Below are 18944 nucleotides of genomic sequence, written 5' to 3'. Positions count from 1 at the left end.
GTGAAAGACTCTACTTCTGCAATAGACATCTACTAGTCCAGATTTCAGGAGTTTTTCAGAACATGGGCCTCACCGTCACCTGGGTTAGGGCATGTGAGTAAAAGACAGCCTGGTTCCTGACCTCACTGGCCTGTGCATGCTTCCCCTCCCACCTCTCCCCTGCCCCCCAGCCCATCCCTGGCTGTGGGCACCTTCCTTTACTTGCTGTGGTCTCTAACCTCCCTACAACTGGGTTGACACCAGCACCCCCAGAAAAGGGAGGCCCAAGAACTCCACATATGCTGTGGCACTGCCTGCAAGTGTGGGCGAGGGACCCTTTCAGGTTGCTGTCAAACACACCCAGGTGAACCACCTCAATTTATGAGGGGGCCTTGATCCTGCCTTACTGTCCTAAAAACAGCCATTGGCATTTCAGCCAGTCGGACATGGAAGAACCAAGGAGGCCCAGTATGAACTTCTGCAGTTTTACAGAATCAGTTGATTCACTTCCCCATCTTTTTGTAGAGAAGATTTCTGTGTGGAATTAACTGCACGTCTCTCCTCATGGAAGGAAGCAAACCACCGTTTATCGAGCCACTCCTATGTGCATTAAGCACTTCAGATACACATCGTGCCATTTAACCCTTACAACAGCCCTGAAAAATCAGCAGTATTAGCCCAACTTTATAAACAGGAGAAAGCAGAGCATTAAAGAAATTTAGTATCTTGCTGAAGGTTGCCCAGCTAGGAAGACATCAATCTACATTTCAAAACCAGTGGTAATTACAGAAATGCTCTGTGTACTGAAGCACACTGTCTCCCTAGAGCAGAAACTCTGACAAGTCGTGGGCCTTTGATTCAGGACCATGACGACACTCTTCTGCAGAGAAAGATGTGCAGCACACTGTGGGAGGGGCCATTCCTCCCTGTAGGAGACCTTCTGGCATCCTATGAGGTGTAGTACTACCTAAACACAGGGTCACACAGCCATCGTGACCACACCCTACATTTTCCCCAGGAGTGTCCTCCGCTCCAGGAAAGGACAAGAGCTCCTCCTCTTGAGACCCACTCTAGTAAAAGGCAAAAGGACACAGTAAAATATTTTGAGTTTATTGCTACCAAGGTATCAAAGGCAGTATGTTTTAAAGCAAATCCTCCTTATAATCATTCAGGCGAGACTGATCTTCTCCATCTTTGTTGCCACTGAAATGTCACTATAAATTAGTGATCACCGTATAGGTTTTCTGAGGGGAGCCCAGGGAGAGCAAATGCTAGAGGTGTCCCAGTAATCGGGATCTGCCTGCTATGGGCAGAAGGGCCTCCGACAGCCATGACCAGCACTACCACCACCACATTAACTCATCACAAGGCCAAACATCAAGATGCCTCGCAACATGTATCCCTTTAAGGCCATGGTCGCATGGCCCAATACTTGAGCACCCTTATAACTGGAGTGTTATCGGGGCACCTGGGTGGCTCGGTCAGTTGAGCATCCGACTTTGGCTCAGGTCAGGATCTCATGGATTGTGGGTTCGAGCCCCACATCGGGTTCTCTGCTGTCAGCACAGGGACCACTTGAGATCCTCTGTCTCCCTCTCTGCCCCTCCCCAACTCACGCTCTCTCTCTCTCAAAAATAAACATTAAAAATAATATTAAGTAGAGTGATATTAATGGAAAAATTACATTTTGGATTTAAGTTATTCTTTTCTAAATGATTTTGTATATACCTTGTGGTCACAGGTAGTTAATACACATGATTTATTTCTACCATCCAATTTTTTTAAAAACCCAGAATTTTAAAGACCACAAGATTTGCCTAAGGTTATTCAAGCTCTTACTTTCATGGCCAGATTCCCACAATATTACCTTGCTTTCAGTGAATCAGTAATTGGAAAAAATCTTAACCAGGAACAAGTATTAGTATCTGTTTCTTTTTTCACTCATTCAACTTATGAAGTAACAAAACAAGAGTATATGTACCATAGGTTCTAGTCCCTACTCTCTGGAGTTCATATTTTTCCTGTACCACTGACTCAATATTTATTAACACTGTTAAATATTTATTTACTTTCACTTGTTAAACTATGGATAGCCTTCACTTAACCTCTCTTGGTCTCAGTCTTTCCATCTACTAAAAAAACAAAACAAAACAAACAAACAAACAAAAACCAGCAGTTAGATTTAAGGTTATCTCTTTATTCTCTCCTAATTCTAAAATCTTTGTGCCAAGATCATTAGAACATAACCTGTCATCTTAACCTTCCCAGCAACACTTCCAATTTTTTAACACTGACTCTTCTTAGCTCTTTAAACTCACAATCATGATGTTTCATTTAGGTTTGCAATCTCAAATATTTATGCAAAATGTATTTTTAATGTCATCCTTAATGTATTGTCATTATTTTGTAATTTACTGTTCTCATTGTCTTAGTAAACACACAGAGAAGCTACTAATGGAGACTAGTTTGAAGTCCCCTAAGCAATTAGGTTAACCTATCTTGATGATAACCATGATTCATTTTTTTCCAATTATTAAACTTTTCAAGAAGCTAGCTAAATGACTTTCAGTAAGTGATACCTAAGAGAAATAAAGGGAGCCTGATAGTTTGGTTATAAGAACATGTAATTCTACTGAATTTGCATAACAGTAACCCCTGAAAGAATAACCTAGTAAATAAATCAACGGATCCAAATTAATTAAACATCAGTTTTAAGAACACAACCAGTAGAGACTTTCATACCTTTTTTTCTAAAAAGATAAGCATGCCATAATCTCAGAACCTTTGCCTTTCCCCAATAAGTAACAATATTTAACATCTACAGAGCATGTCATAACCTTGTATGATTTTGGCTAATCCCCAGAGAAACCCTGTTAAATTTGCATTGTGGATCTCACGTCACAAATGAGAGGGCAGTTTCTGTGAGGTTAGGTGAAATGCATAAAACTCTACTCACTCAAACCCAGATGTTCCTTCCTCTCTACGCCACTCAACGACCACAGCACAGTAAACTGGTGGAGAGTTGGCCAAGCCCACGGCCACCGCTGGTGCAGGTATGAACAGCTGTACTGATCATAGAGCGATCTTTATACCCTGTGAAGATAGCAAAACACCAGGCCTTACTGACTAATCATAAGTTGCCATATTTAGTTCATTTATTTACTTTTTTCCTTCATTAAACCTAAAAAGTCTTCTGAGTACCAACCATGTGCCAGGTACTCTCCTATACAGGTGATACAAAATAAATCAGTCCAATTCAGTCCATCAGGCAGTTAACCTGGGCAGTCATTCATTCAAAACACTTACATGGCACGTTCTGGTAATCTAAACTGAAAAAGAATGGTCCCTTCTAGGGAGGACCTTGTGGTTTCTACACGGCCCCTCTTACAGCAGTCAGTTTGATATTTGTAATGAACAGGTATCACACATATCATTTAGAAGGACTTTCCTCCAGGGGGGCCTTCTTCGGCGACTTACTTCCCTAGCACTGAGGGATGATGATGCAAGTCTCAAATTGCTCTGCTCAGATTGAGTGAGAGGTTTTCTATTTCCTTTCAGTTAAATTTGAGAATTCAAGAAATAATCTTCATTCTAAAGAACGCTAATTTCATTTTGGAACACAGTACTGAAAATGAAGCAACATCATTTCAGGCTGTTTGTCTTAACTGCTGTCATTACTTGTCAAGAAGCAATTTTGGAGAATTTCTTTTAAAGGAAAGCAAGAAATCTGTAAAAATGTTATCAACTTACAATAGTAGACTTTAGAGGGGAAAATTTTTTAAGCAGGTTGAGATTACAACCTCACTGAATCTTTCTGACTATAACTGTTTACCAGAATGTGTCAGAACCAACTGATTAACAAAGTATAATTCACATTTGGACTTTTTTCAGTTCAAGATTTTTAAGTAGGTTTCATCTGTCACAGGATTGCTAAGAGAGATGTACATAAAAAATAAATCTTATTCTTACTCTCTCTCAACATAGTTGAACATGCAGTTTATTTACAAACGCAGCATGAATGACTTTCAAGTAAATTAACTACAAAGCACCAGGCATGAATGCCATTCAACAAAGTGTTAAAGAAACAGAATTTGTTCTTGTTTTTGTTTTTTAAATAAAACTTAATTTCTGACTCTGAGCCAGCCTCCGGTCTTTCCTATTCCACAAGGTTAGAGAAAAAATACCCTAGTACTTCATAAACTTCCCACCACCCACCTTCTCTGGGTAGTACTATAGTCTTGGGGCCTTCTGCTACGCCAAAACATGGGAGGGATGTGTTTTTCAGATAATCCTTTATCAGTGCAAGAGATGAGCACATTTTTCTCAAGTTTATGGCCCCTTTAGAATTGGAGATTCTCTGCTACCTCTATGTTCTTCTTGGAACATGGAAATCTTTTGCTTGGCTGCACAGGTCCCATCTGCCTAGACACAACGTGGAGCTATTCTCTCCAAATTTTGTGGACTTCATGACAGTACAGTCTAGAAGCAGAAAATGGTCTTCTCTGCTCTTGGAACCCAAACCTTCCATTCTTCTCTTTCTCTCTCTTTCACTCTCTCCTCCCTCTCCCTCCCTCCCTCGCTTTCTCTCTCTCTCCTCCAGTGCCCCCCAGCCCCTAGTTTCCTGCCACTAACTGTAATTTAGAGAAAATCACTCTCCTTTCATGTTTCTTTGTTAGTCTTATTATGACGAAAAACCATAAGTTTTCCTGAGGACTTGAGCTTCTGAGTAACAAAACTCAGAAAGACTTGGAGAATATTCATGTTTCCTACTCTGCCATATGCCTTCTCTGAGATAATGAACACAAAGCTAGCTACCTGCTGGATGAAAGGAAGGATGGGCATAGCTCAGTCTTTCGAAATATTATTCAGCAATAACTACAGCTCCTTAACAGTAGGAGGAGGAGGGATCTCTAACCCTGTATTCCCCAACATTTTATCTTCTTTAAAACAGACTTAAAGTGAGAGAACGAAAGGGGGAGGGGACAGAGAGAGAGATAGCAGGGCGTGATAGCAGAATAACGACACCAAGACATCCATCTACATCTGAAACCTCAGAATCTGTGAATATGATATGCTACGTGGCAAAGAGGAATTCAGGTTGTAGACAGAATTAAAGCTGTTTATCAGCTGACCTTAAAATAGAGATTACCCAGGATTACTCAAGTAGATCCAAAGTACATTTAACTTAAAATTTCTGGTTTCCAGTCCCACATGTAAGGAACTTGAAAGGTACTGCTTGGCCCTCATGAGTAAAAGGCTGAACAGACTGAAATTTTAAAACTAAATCAATCAACAACTCTTCTTAGATCTATAAGAGAGGGTGAAACCATGTCTACGTCCAAGATCAAGAACCAGTGTGAGTACAGAGTCATGATTTATAGAAGCAGAAACTCAAAAGCGTAAACAGCTGTGGGATTCAGCACCAGGCCAGGAAAACCCACACTCTAACTGATGAACTGCTGGAGGCTCAGAGAGCCTGACAACTAAAAACTCCAGGGAGACCCAGTCATAGGGAGGCCCCCACATTTTATGAGTTTTACCTACAAGAGCTCAACTAGGTTCACAGTGAAAAATCAAGACAAAAATTTCCTGGTGCTTCTGGAAGAGGGAGGAGAAAAAAAGAACCATTTTGAATACATCAGAGCACTCTGTTCTTTTCAACAAGGCCCGTTGTCAAAGAAACTAGTTAACCAGAGACTAATCTGCTGGGGTATTATCAGAACCCAACTGACCCGAGGAAAGGGAAATACCCAACTCCAGTCAGCTGTAGCCATCCTGCCCTACCTAAAAGGGGGAGGGGAAAAAAAATGAAAAACACTTACAAGTTCACAGTTCTAAGGCACAGGCTCATTAAAAGGCAGACCTAATTCTGGGGCTCCTGGTGGCTCAGTTGGTTAAGATCTGACTTCGGCTCAGGTCGTGTTCTTGTGCTCATGGGTTCGAGCTCCACATCAGGTTCTCTGCTGTCAGCACAGAGCCTGCTTCAGATCCTCTGCCTGCCTCTCTCTCTCTGTGCCCCTCCCCCAACTCTCTCTCTCTCTTTCTCTCAAAAATAAATAAACATTAAAAAAACAAAAAGAAAAACAAACTTAATCCTAAGACTACAGGATGCTTTTCCTCCCCCCACACTTACCACTGCATTACTAAAGGCCTATTTAGAGCAGTTCCTTTCACCCAGTGCATCATGTCTGGCTATCAAAGAAAAGTTATAGGACATACTAAAAGGAAAAAAACATAATTTGAAGATAATGTAAGCATCAAATCAGACATGACCTAGCTATTAGAACTATCAGACTGAGGTGGTGCCTGAGTGGCTCAGTTGGTTAAGCGTCCGACTCACAGTTTTGGCTCAGGTCATGATCTCATGGTTCATATGATGGAGCCCCGTGTCAGCTCTGCACTGGCAGCACGGAGTCTGCTTGGGATTCTCTCTTGGTTTCCCTCTCTCTCTGCCCCTCCCCCACTCATGCCCTCCCTCTCTCTCTTTCTCTCCATCTCTCTCAAAATAAATAAACACTAAAAAAAAGAACTATCAAACTGAGAATTTAAAACAACTACTATTAATATGCTAAAGGCTCTAATGCATAAAGTATGTAAGATGCAAGAATATATGGACAATATAAGTAGATATGATGGAAATTCTAAAAAAGAACAAAAAGAAATGGTGGAGACTGAAAACACTAACAGAAATGAAGCATGTCTTTGATAGGTTTATTAGTACACTGGACATGGCTGAGGAAAGAATCTCTGAGCTCAAGAATATCTCAGGAGTCAGGGCATTTGGGTGGCTCAGTCACTGACTGAGTCGGACTCTTGATTTCAGATCAAGATCTGATCTGAGCTCAGATTGTGATCCTAGGGTCATGGGACTGAGCCCTGCATCAGGCTCTGCACTGAGCATGGAACCTGCTTGAGATTAATTCTCTCTCTCTCTCCCTCTCCCTCTCCCCTGCTCATGCTCTCTCTCTCTCTCAAAAAAAAAAAAAAAAAAAAAAAAAAAAAAAAAAATCCCAGTAGAAACCACCAAAACTAAAAAGCAAAGAAAACAAAGACTGAATAAAATCAAAATAGTATATACAAGGACAACTATAAAAAGTATAATATATGTAATAGAAATATCAGAAGGAGAAGCAAGAAAGAAACGGAAGAAATATTTGAAACAATAATGACAAGATTCCCTCTGAATTAATGTCAGAAAACATCAGCTTCTCCAGGAAGCTCAGAGAATACCAAGAAGGATAAATGCCAAAATAAACAAACAAACTCAACAACAAAACAAAACAAATACACCAAGGCACATCATTTTCAAACAGCAGAATTAAAAAGATAAAGAAAAACCCTAGGAAAATGTCAGAAGGAAAAACACCTTATCTATAGATAAACAAAGACAAAAAATACATCCAACTTCTCAGAAAACCATGCAAGCAAAAAGAGAGTAGACCTAAATATTTAAACTGTTAAGAAAGAAAAAACCACCAACCTAGAATTCTGTACCCTGTGAAATAATCCTTGAAATGTAAAGTTAAAGACTTGGCCTAACAAAAATTGAGAGACTTTGTTGCCAGTACACCTGCCCTGCAAGAAATGTTAAAAGAAGTTATTTAGACAGAAGGAAAATGATGTAGGTCAGATACTCATATCTACATAAAGGAAGAACATCAGAGAAGAAATAAGTGAGGTAAAATAAAAACTTACATTTTTCTTATTTTTAATTGATCTAACAGATAAGAGTTTGTTAAAAATAATAACAGCAACAACATACTCAATTTTACACACTTTAATATATCCTCTGTGTGTGTGATTGTGTGTGTATTTGATATGTATATATGACTATGTATATACATATGATTATATATAAGTGAAATGAATGACAGCAATGATACAAAGGATGGGAACGAGGAATCAGGATTACTTTGTTATTATAAGGTATTCACACTACCTGTGAAGCAGTATGGTATTTATTACATATATATATAAGTATATGTATATATATATATATATATATATATATATATATATATATGGCAGCATGAATTCATTGTAAATGTATATTGCAAACTCTAGGGCAACCACTGAAATAGGTAAAAAAGAAAAAAATAAAAGAAAGAAGTATAACTAATATGCTAAGAAAGAAAAGAAAATTAAACCATATCAAATGGTCAGTTAAAACCACAAAAGGCAGGAAAAAAAATGGAAGACGAAAATAGGAACAAAAAAAACCAAAGCCAACAAGTAAAAAACAATAATGAATATGGAAGATAGTAATCCAACTATATGAATAATCACTTTGACACTTCATGATCTAAATGAAACAATTAAAAGAGATTTGGGGGCACTTGGCTGGCTCAGTCAGCAGAGCATGTGACTCTTGATCTTGAGGTCATTATTTTGAGTCCCATATGGGGTAAAGAGATCACATAAATAAGACTTTAAAAGACAGAGAATTTACATAAGAAGCAAATGAAAAATAAATATGTGGGGCTATTCAGACTAAAAAAATTCCGCACAGCAAATGAACCAATAAACAAGATGAAAAGGCAACCTACGGAATGAGAGAAAATATGTGCAAATCATATGAGGTATTAATTGCAAAAATATATAAGAAATTCTTTTAACTTGACAGCAAAAAGACAAGCAAACCAATTTAAAAATGGGTAAAGGATTTAAATAGACATTTCTCCAAGGAAAACATACAATGGTCAATGGGTATAAGAAATGATGTTCAACCTCACTAATCAGGGAAGTGAAAATCAAAACCTCAATGAGATATCACTTTGCACTGGTTAGGATACATAGCTATTACCAGAAAGTCAAAACATAAGCTTTGTCAAGGATATAGAAATAAAAGAACCCTGTACACTGTTGGTGAGAATATAAATTAGTACAGCCATTCTGGAAAACAGTATGAAGGCTCTCAAAAGATTAAAAATAAAAGTATCATATGATCTAGCAATTCCACTTTGGGGCATATATCCAAGGTAAATAAAATCACTATCTGAAAAAGTTATTTGCGCTCCCATGTTCATTACAGTGTCATCATAGTAGTGAAGATATACAAAGAACTTAAATGTTTGTCAACAGATGAATGAATACAGAAAATGTGATCACACACACACACACACACACACACACACACACACACACACAATGGAATATTATTTAGCCTTAGAAACAGAAGGAAATCCTGTCATTTGTGATGGGAAATTTGGATGAAACTGGAGAATATTATGCTAAATGAAGTAAGCTAAGCTAGTCACAGAAAGACAGATACTGTATAATCTCACTTATATGTAGAATATATATTTTAAAAAAAGTCTAACTCATAGTAACAAAGAATGAAATGGTGTTTACCAAGGGCTGGGGAGTGGGGGGGAGGGGGATATGCTGGTCAAGGGAGCAAACTTCCAGTTTTAAGATGAATAAGTTCTGGAGACCCAATGTACAGCATGGTGACTATAGTTAATCATACTGTATTCTGTACCTGAAATGTGCTAAAAGAGTAGTTCTCATCACACACTCAGAAATAGGTAACTATGTGAGGTAATGGATATATTAATTAGCTTAAACGTGGTAACCATTTCACAATGTGCATGTATATCAAAACATCATGTACACCCCAAAAATGTACAATTTTTCTTTGTCAATAATACTTCGATAAAGGTATTATGGGGGAGGGGGGAAGAGACAGAGATTGTCAGAGTGGATCAAAAGATAAGAACTAGCTATATGTTGTCTACAAGAAACCCACTTTAAATATAAAGACATACATAGGTGCAAAGAATGGATGGAGAGAAATATACCATGCTAATCCTAATGAAAAGAAAGCAAGAGCAACTACATTTATTTCAGACAAAGCAGACTTCAAAGCAAGGAATGTTATCAGGGATAATGAAAGGCATTACATGGTGATAAAGGGGTCAGTTCTCCAAGAAGCCATAACAATCTTTAATGAGTATGTGCCTAACAATAGAGCATCAAACTACATGAGGCAAAAACTAATAGAAATAGGAGAAGCAGATGAACCCATTATCATAGTGGGAGACTTTTGCTATCAGACATGAACAGATTTAGCAGGCAGAAAATCAGTAAGGTCATAGCTGAACTCAACAACACCATCAATCAACTGGATGTAACTGACAGCTATAGACAACTTCATCCAACAGCAGAGTCACATTCTTCTCATGCTCACATGGTACAGCCACTTTGGAAGTCACTTCCTAACTGCCTTCCAATTTAGTTTCTCATAAAACTAAATATATTCTTGCCATACGATCCATTAATTGTGCTCTTTGGTATTTACCTAAAGGAGTTGAAAATGTATATCCCTGCAAAAACCTGTACCTGGATGTTTACAGCAGCCTATTAATAATTCCCCAAACCTGAAAGCAACCAAGAGGGCTTTCAGTAGAAGAATGGATAAGCAGTGGTAGAGACACAACTGAATTTTCTTCGGCACTAAAAAGAAATGAGCGATCAAGGCATGAAAAGATGTGGAGGAAACTTAAATACATATTACTAAGAGAAAGAAGTCAATCTGAAGATGCTACATACTATATGATTCCAACTATATGACACTCTTTGATATAACACCAAGTGATGATTGCTTTAAAAATAATTCAAAATTTAAAACTTCTGCCTTAGAAAAACACTGTTAAAATGTAAAAAGTATCTAATAAAAGACTCATATTCATAATATAAAAAACTACCAAAACTCAATAAAAAGGAAACAAACATCTTAATTGAAAAATGAGCAAAAGTTTTGAACACACACTGCCATGGAAGACATATGGCGGCAAATAAGTACATGAAAAGACTGAACTTTATTAGTCATTAGGGGAATGCAAATTAAAGCCACTGAGATACTACAACACAATTATTAGGATGGTGTTTAAAAAGACCACCAATAACAGATGCTGACCTGGATATAGAGCAAAAACTCTCAATCAATTGTGCTGTGGTAACAAAACAAAACAAAAAAAATGGTACAACCACTTTGTTAAACAATTTTTCTTCCCACTACTATACAGTTACCCAAATGAATTGAAACCTGCTCACATAAAAACCTGTACAGAAGGGTTTACAGCAGCTTTATTCATAATCGCCAAAAACTGAGAACAATCAAAATGTCCTTCAACAGGCAAATGGATAAAAAAGCTAGGGAACATCTACACAATGGAATAGTAATTGGCAATAAAAAGGAATGAACTACTGATTCACCTAACAAAAAGGACAAATCATAAATGCGTTTAAGAAATTGAAAGAAGGCAGACTTAAAAGGCTACATCTGTTATTTTCTTTAGATGACAACCTGGAAAAGGCAAAACTACAGGAATGGAAAATACATCAGTGAGTGTTTGAGTGTTGAAGGAGGGAGAGGAGTTGACTACAAAGTGGTTGTACCTGGGAATTTTGAGGGTAATGCAACGGTTTCTCTGTGGTATTTTGGTGGTTTAGTATATACATGACTATGCATTTGTCAAATTCATACATTTATATACTACAAAGAGTGAATTTTACTGCGTGGAAATTAAAAATAATTCAACTAGTATGTCAAGATGAAATCCAGGCTGGCAAATAAATCCAACTATATTACAAATGTGTGACACTGAATAGGGAAAGGGTTCACATCAGGCAGGGAGACATAGGGGACCTTCGGTGAGGCAGACTGCAGCTGCAAGTGGGAGGCTGAAGAAGCGGTGGGTTTGGGGGGTAAAAAAAAAAAAAAGGATGAAGGTATTCCAGAGCCACCTGGGCTAGGTGCCATGCATGGAGTCTCAAGTTTTCTGATAAGGTCCCAATTAAAAGTCAGGGACAAAATTCCTCAGCGGCTACCCAGTCGGGACCCCTCTCACTCTTGAGCGTTTTATACTTTCTTTCAATAAACTCTATCGCTTTCCTCACTCCGTTGTCTGCGAGATTCATTCTTGGACTCCATGAGACAAGGACCAGCGTCTGTCCCACCCTCCTGTAACAGCACGACGTCACTGAAGGAGTGGGAAGTAAAAGGAACTTACCCAAGTAACTTTGGAACAGAAACCGTGGTGCTCACTGGCTCCTCCAACCGGAAGAGGGTTCTAGCCGCTCTCCCGCACTTTGGTGGAGTGTTCTAGGGCTGGATGTTTACTGTGCCAGTTGCTCTTTTATACCGCAAGTTTGTCCTATGTCCCAAGGCAGGAGTGGGGGTTGGGGGTCAGGACGGCTGGGGCTTCTGAAGCCCGGGCGATGTGGAGGGCTTGGAAGGTGCTCGCGGCTGCGCTCAAGATCAAGACCGAGGGAGCGCAAACCCAGCGTAAACCCAGCGTAAACCCAACGTAAACCCAGGTAACCCCGCGTAAACCCAGAGTAAAGCCAGACGGCTGCAGCCCTCCAACCCTGACAGAGTCCCAACTCCTCCGGCCACAGCTTGGCTGGGTTCTAGTGCTGATTTATTTCTACCCTAGTTGCCTTTAAACCGCAGCTTTTCTTCTGAGCCCCAGGGCCACAGAATCTGCTCCCCGTCCCTCGGTCTTGCCGGTCCCCACGGCGTTCGCAACATGGAAAATGGGGTTCCCATCATTACTGGGACCACCTTGCCCCGGGGGCTTCTCCCTTGCTCTTTTCTCCATCTTTTGTTGTGCAGAAGCTGTTCAGTCAGCCCTAAGCTCTCCCTCAGGAGGAATTGCTCTATAAACAGATGTACATTTGGTATAAACAGGTATAAATACAATAGGTATAAATTTGGTGTGCCCGTGGAGGTGAGTTCAGAGTCTTCCTATGTCACCCTCTTGGACTGGAAGCTCTAAGCAACTTTGGGAACCCCTGCTTTCACTAGATATTGTAAGGAACTATATAGGGGCCTGGGTGGCCCAGTCAGTTAAGCCTCTGACTTCATTTCGGCTCAGGTCATGATCCCAGGGTGCGAGATCCAGTCCTATGTGGGGCGCTACACTGATAGCGAGGAGCCTGCTTGGGATTGTCTGTCTCCCTCCCTCGCTCTCTCTCTGAGTGTGTGTGTGTGTGTCCCTCCCCCTCTCATGTGCTCTCTCAAAATTTAAAAAAAAAGAAGGCTTAGTGGAAGATGAATTCTAGCTAAGAGTGATTAGGGAATCCTTTGTGAAGGTGGAAAATGATGGGCATGATTATGTGATATAAGACAAAAAAAATGGGGGGAGGAGGGAAGGGGAGGCGAGGGGAGGAAGAAAAAAAAAAAACTGCACCAAAAGCGCCTGGGTGGCTCAGTTGGTTGACCATCTTTTATTTCAGCTCAGGTCATGATTCCTGGGTCATGTGATCAAGCCCTGCTTTTGTTAAGATTCTCTCTCTCTCCTCCTCTGCCCCTGTCCCCTGCTTTCCCTCTAAAATAAATTTAAAAATTTATTTTAAACAAATGTACAAGAAAACACTGTATTATAGTTCATAAGTTTTGTTTTGCACAGGGGCACAGTTAATTATGAAACTATTTTCCATGTATACTAAGGTGGGGCAAATAAGTAAACAAATTAAGATAATGAGAGCCAGGTTACAAGAGAGAAGTGACATGTAAGCAAGGGGAAAAGGCTAAACTGAACCCAAGCGGTACTGGAATAGAGTCAGAGATATCAGTGTGAACCCATGTTTATTTTAATATATATAAAGATAATGAAATAAAAATGTTTAGTATACATGAGATAATACACATGTGTGTATTTGTATACAAGCTCTACTCAGTAAAGGAGCCTGGTAGTAAGGAACACACTTAACTCCCAGATCTTGTTTTCTAAATGCCATTCTCCAGTAAAAGGAAACAGAGCTCTTTGAAGAAATGGCTTTTTCTATAGCTGGGGAAGGGAAAATTCTAGATATGCTTGGAGTATCTTTCAATGTCAAAAAATAGCAAAGTGCATTTTTTTAAAGAAACAATGAGGCATGTTGAAAGGGCACAGAAGCCAACCTGAAAGACCTCTCAATGGCTAAATAAGGAATATGTGAGCAAAAAAATGATAGAATTGGGTTCGAATCTAAAGAACAAAATAAATACCTACAATTTGATACTAATTTCTCAGTAAGGATTAACCTTGCCTGTAGAGAGCTTTGGCTTTTGCCTCCAATTCCTAGGAAGTAACTTCTAACCCTTGGGTATCCTGAATAATGAGAATGTCTTCATTTATCTGGAGGCCTTGGCCTGTACCAGATAATCTATACTAACAACGTGATTTTGGGCGTAGGGACTTTGGGCCAGACAGTATACGTGGCCAGCCCCAAGAAAACTGGACACCAAGGTTTGGGCACGCTTCTCTGGTTGTTAACACTGGGGGAAGAAGATGCTGTCAGCATGACTCCATTGGGAAAGTGTAACTGGAAATTCTGCACCTGGTGTCTCCTGGACCCTGTCCTATGCACTTCTTTCCCTCGGCTGATTTTAATTTGCTATAATAAAACTGAGCGAAATGGTTTTGCTGAATTCTGGGAGTCCTTCTAGTGAAATATTGAGCCTGAAGTTTGTCTTGAGGACCACCCCAAGTTTGCAGTTGATGTCAGAAGAGAGGGTGGTCTTAGGGATTACCAAATTTTGCACTGATATGAGAAGTTATTAAACAAACAAGGTATGAGAGAAGGGACAAATCTTCCTTGCAGAATTCCAAATAATAAACATAAAAGGGACAAGGGAAATAGAAAATCCCTGTTAAAATACTACTGTAATAACTGACACAGGCAAGATTCACTGATGAATGTGAAAATTCAGGGGGCAACATTTGGAGAAACAGGATATTTGCATAACCTTAAAATATCCTCCCAAATATATATTAATCACTGTAGTGGTTTCAGCATATGTCCTCAGACTATTTGATACTTTTTCCTCCAAGAGGTGGAGTTTAATTTCTCTCTCTCCCTTGAACGTGTGCTGTAATTAGTAATTCATTTCTAATGAATAAAATATGAAAAAGAAAAGTATTAACCTTACAGCAGAGAAAACTTGTAAACACTATCTTTAACAAATGATCATAATTCACATCACCAATAATAAAACATGTTGATATGGGCTACCCCTTGTAATGATGTGAGTACAAGGAGATTTGAACTTTGTTGTCTGCTCTCCCCAAATCCATAATGCCACTCTGATCATGAGAAAATATACAAAAGACCCAGCTTGAGAGGCATTCTATGAAGTATTTGCCGAGACTTCTTAAAATGTGGCAGGGATGGGAAAAACAGGCAGACTGAAACAGTGCTACCGATTGGAGGAGACCACTGTGACTCAGTGCAACGTGGTGTGCCGGGCTGGATCCTGGAACAGAAAAAGGACATTGGTAGAGAAGTTGCTGAAATCTGAATAAATTCTAGTTTTTGTTCAAAGTTTCATGACAATATGAATTTCTTAGTTTTTTATATAATTGTCAAGTTGGCTTCCATACAATACCCAGTGCTCATCCCAAGTGCCTTCCTTAATGCCCATCACCCACTTTCCCCTCTCCCCAACACCCCCCCCCCCCCATCAACCCTCAGTTTGTTCTCTGTATTTAAGAGTCTCTTATGGTTTGCCTGTTTGTAACTTTTTTCCCCTTCCCCTCCCCCATGTTCTTCTGTTAAGTTTCTCAAGGTAAACATATGAGTGAAAACATATGGTATCTGTCTTTCTCTGACTTATTTCACTTAGCGTATCAAATAGCCAGGGAAAGCTGGCTAAAAGATACAGAGGACTTGTACTATCTTTGTAACTCTGGGACTTACTATACTATCTTTGTAACTCTTCTGTAAATTTTAAATTATTCAAAAGACAATTTTTTTCTTTTAAGACTGATCATACCAAGTGGGTGAGGATGTGTAGAGGAACTAGAACTCTCAAACACTGCTGGTTGAGATGTTAAAACAGTAAACAATACACCCAACTTATTTTTTTTAATTTTTTTTTAACGTTTATTTTTGATTTTTTTTTTTTTCAATGTTTTTTATTTATTTTTGGGACAGAGAGAGACAGAGCATGAACAGGGGAGGGGCAGAGAGAGAGGGAGACACAGAATCAGAAACAGGCTCCAGGCTCCGAGCCATCAGCCCAGAGCCTGACGCGGGGCTCGAACTCACGGACCGCGAGATCGTGACCTGGCTGAAGTCGGACGCTTAACCGACTGCGCCACCCAGGCGCCCCTAACGTTTATTTTTGAGACAGAGAGAGACAGAGCATGAACGGGGGAGGGTCAGAGAGAGGGAGACACAGAATCTGAAACAGGCTCCAGGCTCTGAGCTGTCAGCACAGAGCCCGACGCGGGGCTCAAACTCATGGACCGCGAGATCATGACCTGAACCGAAGCCGGCCGCTTAACTGACTGAGCCACCCAGGCTCCCCAACAACACACCCAATTTAAATAGTTTGACAGTCTCTTAGGAAAATAAAAATTTCCCATCCATTGCATTCATAGGTATTTACCCAAGGGAAATAAATGTTTTTGTTTGGTTTGGTTTGTTTTTTGAGGGGGGGGGGGGTTGGGTGGGAGGGAGAGAACAAGGGAACAGGGGAGAGGCAGAAAGAGAGGGAGAGAGAAAATCTTAAGCAGGCTCCACACCCAGTGTGGACGGAGCCTGACACAGGGCTGGATCTCACAACTGTGAGATCATGACCTGAGCCAAAATCAAGAGTCAGATGCTTAACTAACTGAGCCACCCAGGAGCCCCCATGAATAAGTCCTATACATGAACCTTCATAGCAACATTATTAGTAATAGTCAAAAAGTGTAAACAACCCAAACGTTCAAGAGGTTATTGGTTAAGTGATTTAAGGTATATCCATACAATAGAATACTGCTTAGCAATAAAAAATAATGAACCATAAATGAAAAATAATTATGCTGAGTGAAAGCTAGACTATCCCTACCCCTAAAATGAATAATGATTCCATTTTTATCAAATCCTAGAAAATGCAAACCAATTATCAGTGACAGAAAACAAATCAGTGATTGTCTAAGAATAGTAAGCAGGCTCTGTGGTGCCAGCACAGAGCCCGACTTGAGGCTCAATCCCATGAACCATGAGATTGTGACCTGAGCTGATATCAGGTCAGATGCTTAACCGACTCAGCCACCCAGACACCCCAGGACCAAGAGATTTCTAAAGGGCAAGAGAAACTTTGGAAGGTGATAGGTAGGTTCATTTTGTAAGTGTAATTGTTTCACAGGTATGTACATAGGTCAAAACACATGGGCTTGTATAATTTAAGTATGTACTTTATGTCAAGTAGAGCTCAATAAAGCTGTTTTTAAAAAGAATGAGATGAGGGGCACCTAGGTGGCTCAGTCGGTTAAGCGTCTGACTTCGGCTTAGGTCATGATCTCATGGTTCGTGGGTTTGAGCTGCGCGTCGGGCTCTGTGCTGACATCTCAGAGCCTGGAGCCTGCTTCGGATTCTGTGTCTCCCTCTCTCCCTGACCCTCCCCGCTCATGCTCTGTCTCTCTCTCTCTCTCTCTCTCTCTCTCTCTCTTTCCTTCAAAAATAAATAAAAACATTAAAAAAAAAGAATGAGATGAAAAGATGTTTCAAAATATTTAAAAAAATAATAAAATCAAGTCACATAAAAACAAGTACAGCATAATTCTCTTGGCATTAAAGCAAAACGCCTTGGTTTTTGCTTATAAATGCATCAAAAAGTGTCTAGAATATCATGTAATTGACAGAACCTACTGTGACAGAGAATGCCCAGGTGAGTCACAGGTAGGGGTAGAAAGTGAGTATGCTACACTAACAACTCCAAAATCCCAGCGACTTGATGCAACAATTTTCTTTCTTACTCATGCTGCATGCCCTGTGTAGGTTACCAGGATACCTGCTTCCTCACCAAAACGGCTTGAAGGCCTACATTTAGCAATACTCAGGAATCCTGCTCAAAGCTAGATAAAACTTACACCTGTGATTTTCTCTTTATTTACACACACCCCAGCATTTTTTACTTTAAAATTTTCTAAAATGAACATGTATTACTAGCATAAGGGGAAAGAAATTACATAGAACGAAAGGTCTATGTCTGAAAGACAAATGTGACCAAACACACAAAAGAGAAGTGCTATTTTGACCTTGATTAATGTTTCAAAATTGAAGTCTAAGTGAGATAATTGAAATAGAAGCCAAAAGAAAGTGCAATGTGAAATGCTACGTCTTTAGAAACTTGGTTCTTAATATTGATGCATTTCTGATGTTTTTCTATAAATAATAGATCGCAAAATGGATACTTGGCACAGACTTGCTTTTAAAAGTGCATTTTCCAATTCTTGGCAATGCAAAAAAAGAAAAATGTAGTAGAGACTAAGGACAAGACATAAAAGAATGCTGATAAAGTAACATAAGGGAACTGATTACAGACACACGCATCACCGTTATCATCCAACCAGGTTTCATGCAAAAAACAATGACATGTTTTAAGAATTCCATCATAACAAAATACAACTGTAAATAACAGTTTGTTCAATAAACTACTTCCACATTCATGTCCCTAATAGCAGTGCTTTGTAAATCTAATTACAACCAATTATTTTCAACAAATTATCCTGTCTGACAAATGTTTTTTCTGGCATGTTTCTAACAGGAAAGATAGTAACAATAATCATGCCACGTATGAAAGCCCAACCTATGCCAGTCACTGTGCTATGATTTATATGACTGCTAATCCTTAGAACAATCTTGAAAGCGGGATATCTTATATACATGTTTCTTAAAGGTAACAAAATGACGTTCAGATGTAAAGTAACCTGTTGAAGCTCACTAATATCTGTAAGAAAAGTGTGGTGCTTTTTTCATTCTAGCATGTCACCTTTTCATTTTTATGATTTACTTACCAGGAGTAAATTAATCCAACAGCTACTGTTTTCCAGGCACTGTTCTGGGCTCTGGGTATCCACAGAGCAGTGTCTTTCAGGAACTCAATATAAGAAGCAGCATAGGAAGCAATTCTAAAGCCAGAGCTATGTAGAGGACACTGAGAAAGCTGAAGGGGCACCTAACCCCTTCAGAGTGGGGGCAAAGGC

Source organism: Panthera leo, chromosome C2 (assembly GCF_018350215.1).
Source record: "Panthera leo isolate Ple1 chromosome C2, P.leo_Ple1_pat1.1, whole genome shotgun sequence".
Classification (NCBI taxonomy): Eukaryota; Metazoa; Chordata; class Mammalia; order Carnivora; family Felidae; genus Panthera; species Panthera leo.
The sequence above is the reverse complement of the archived record's forward strand: the minus strand, read 5'-3'. Positions refer to the sequence as shown.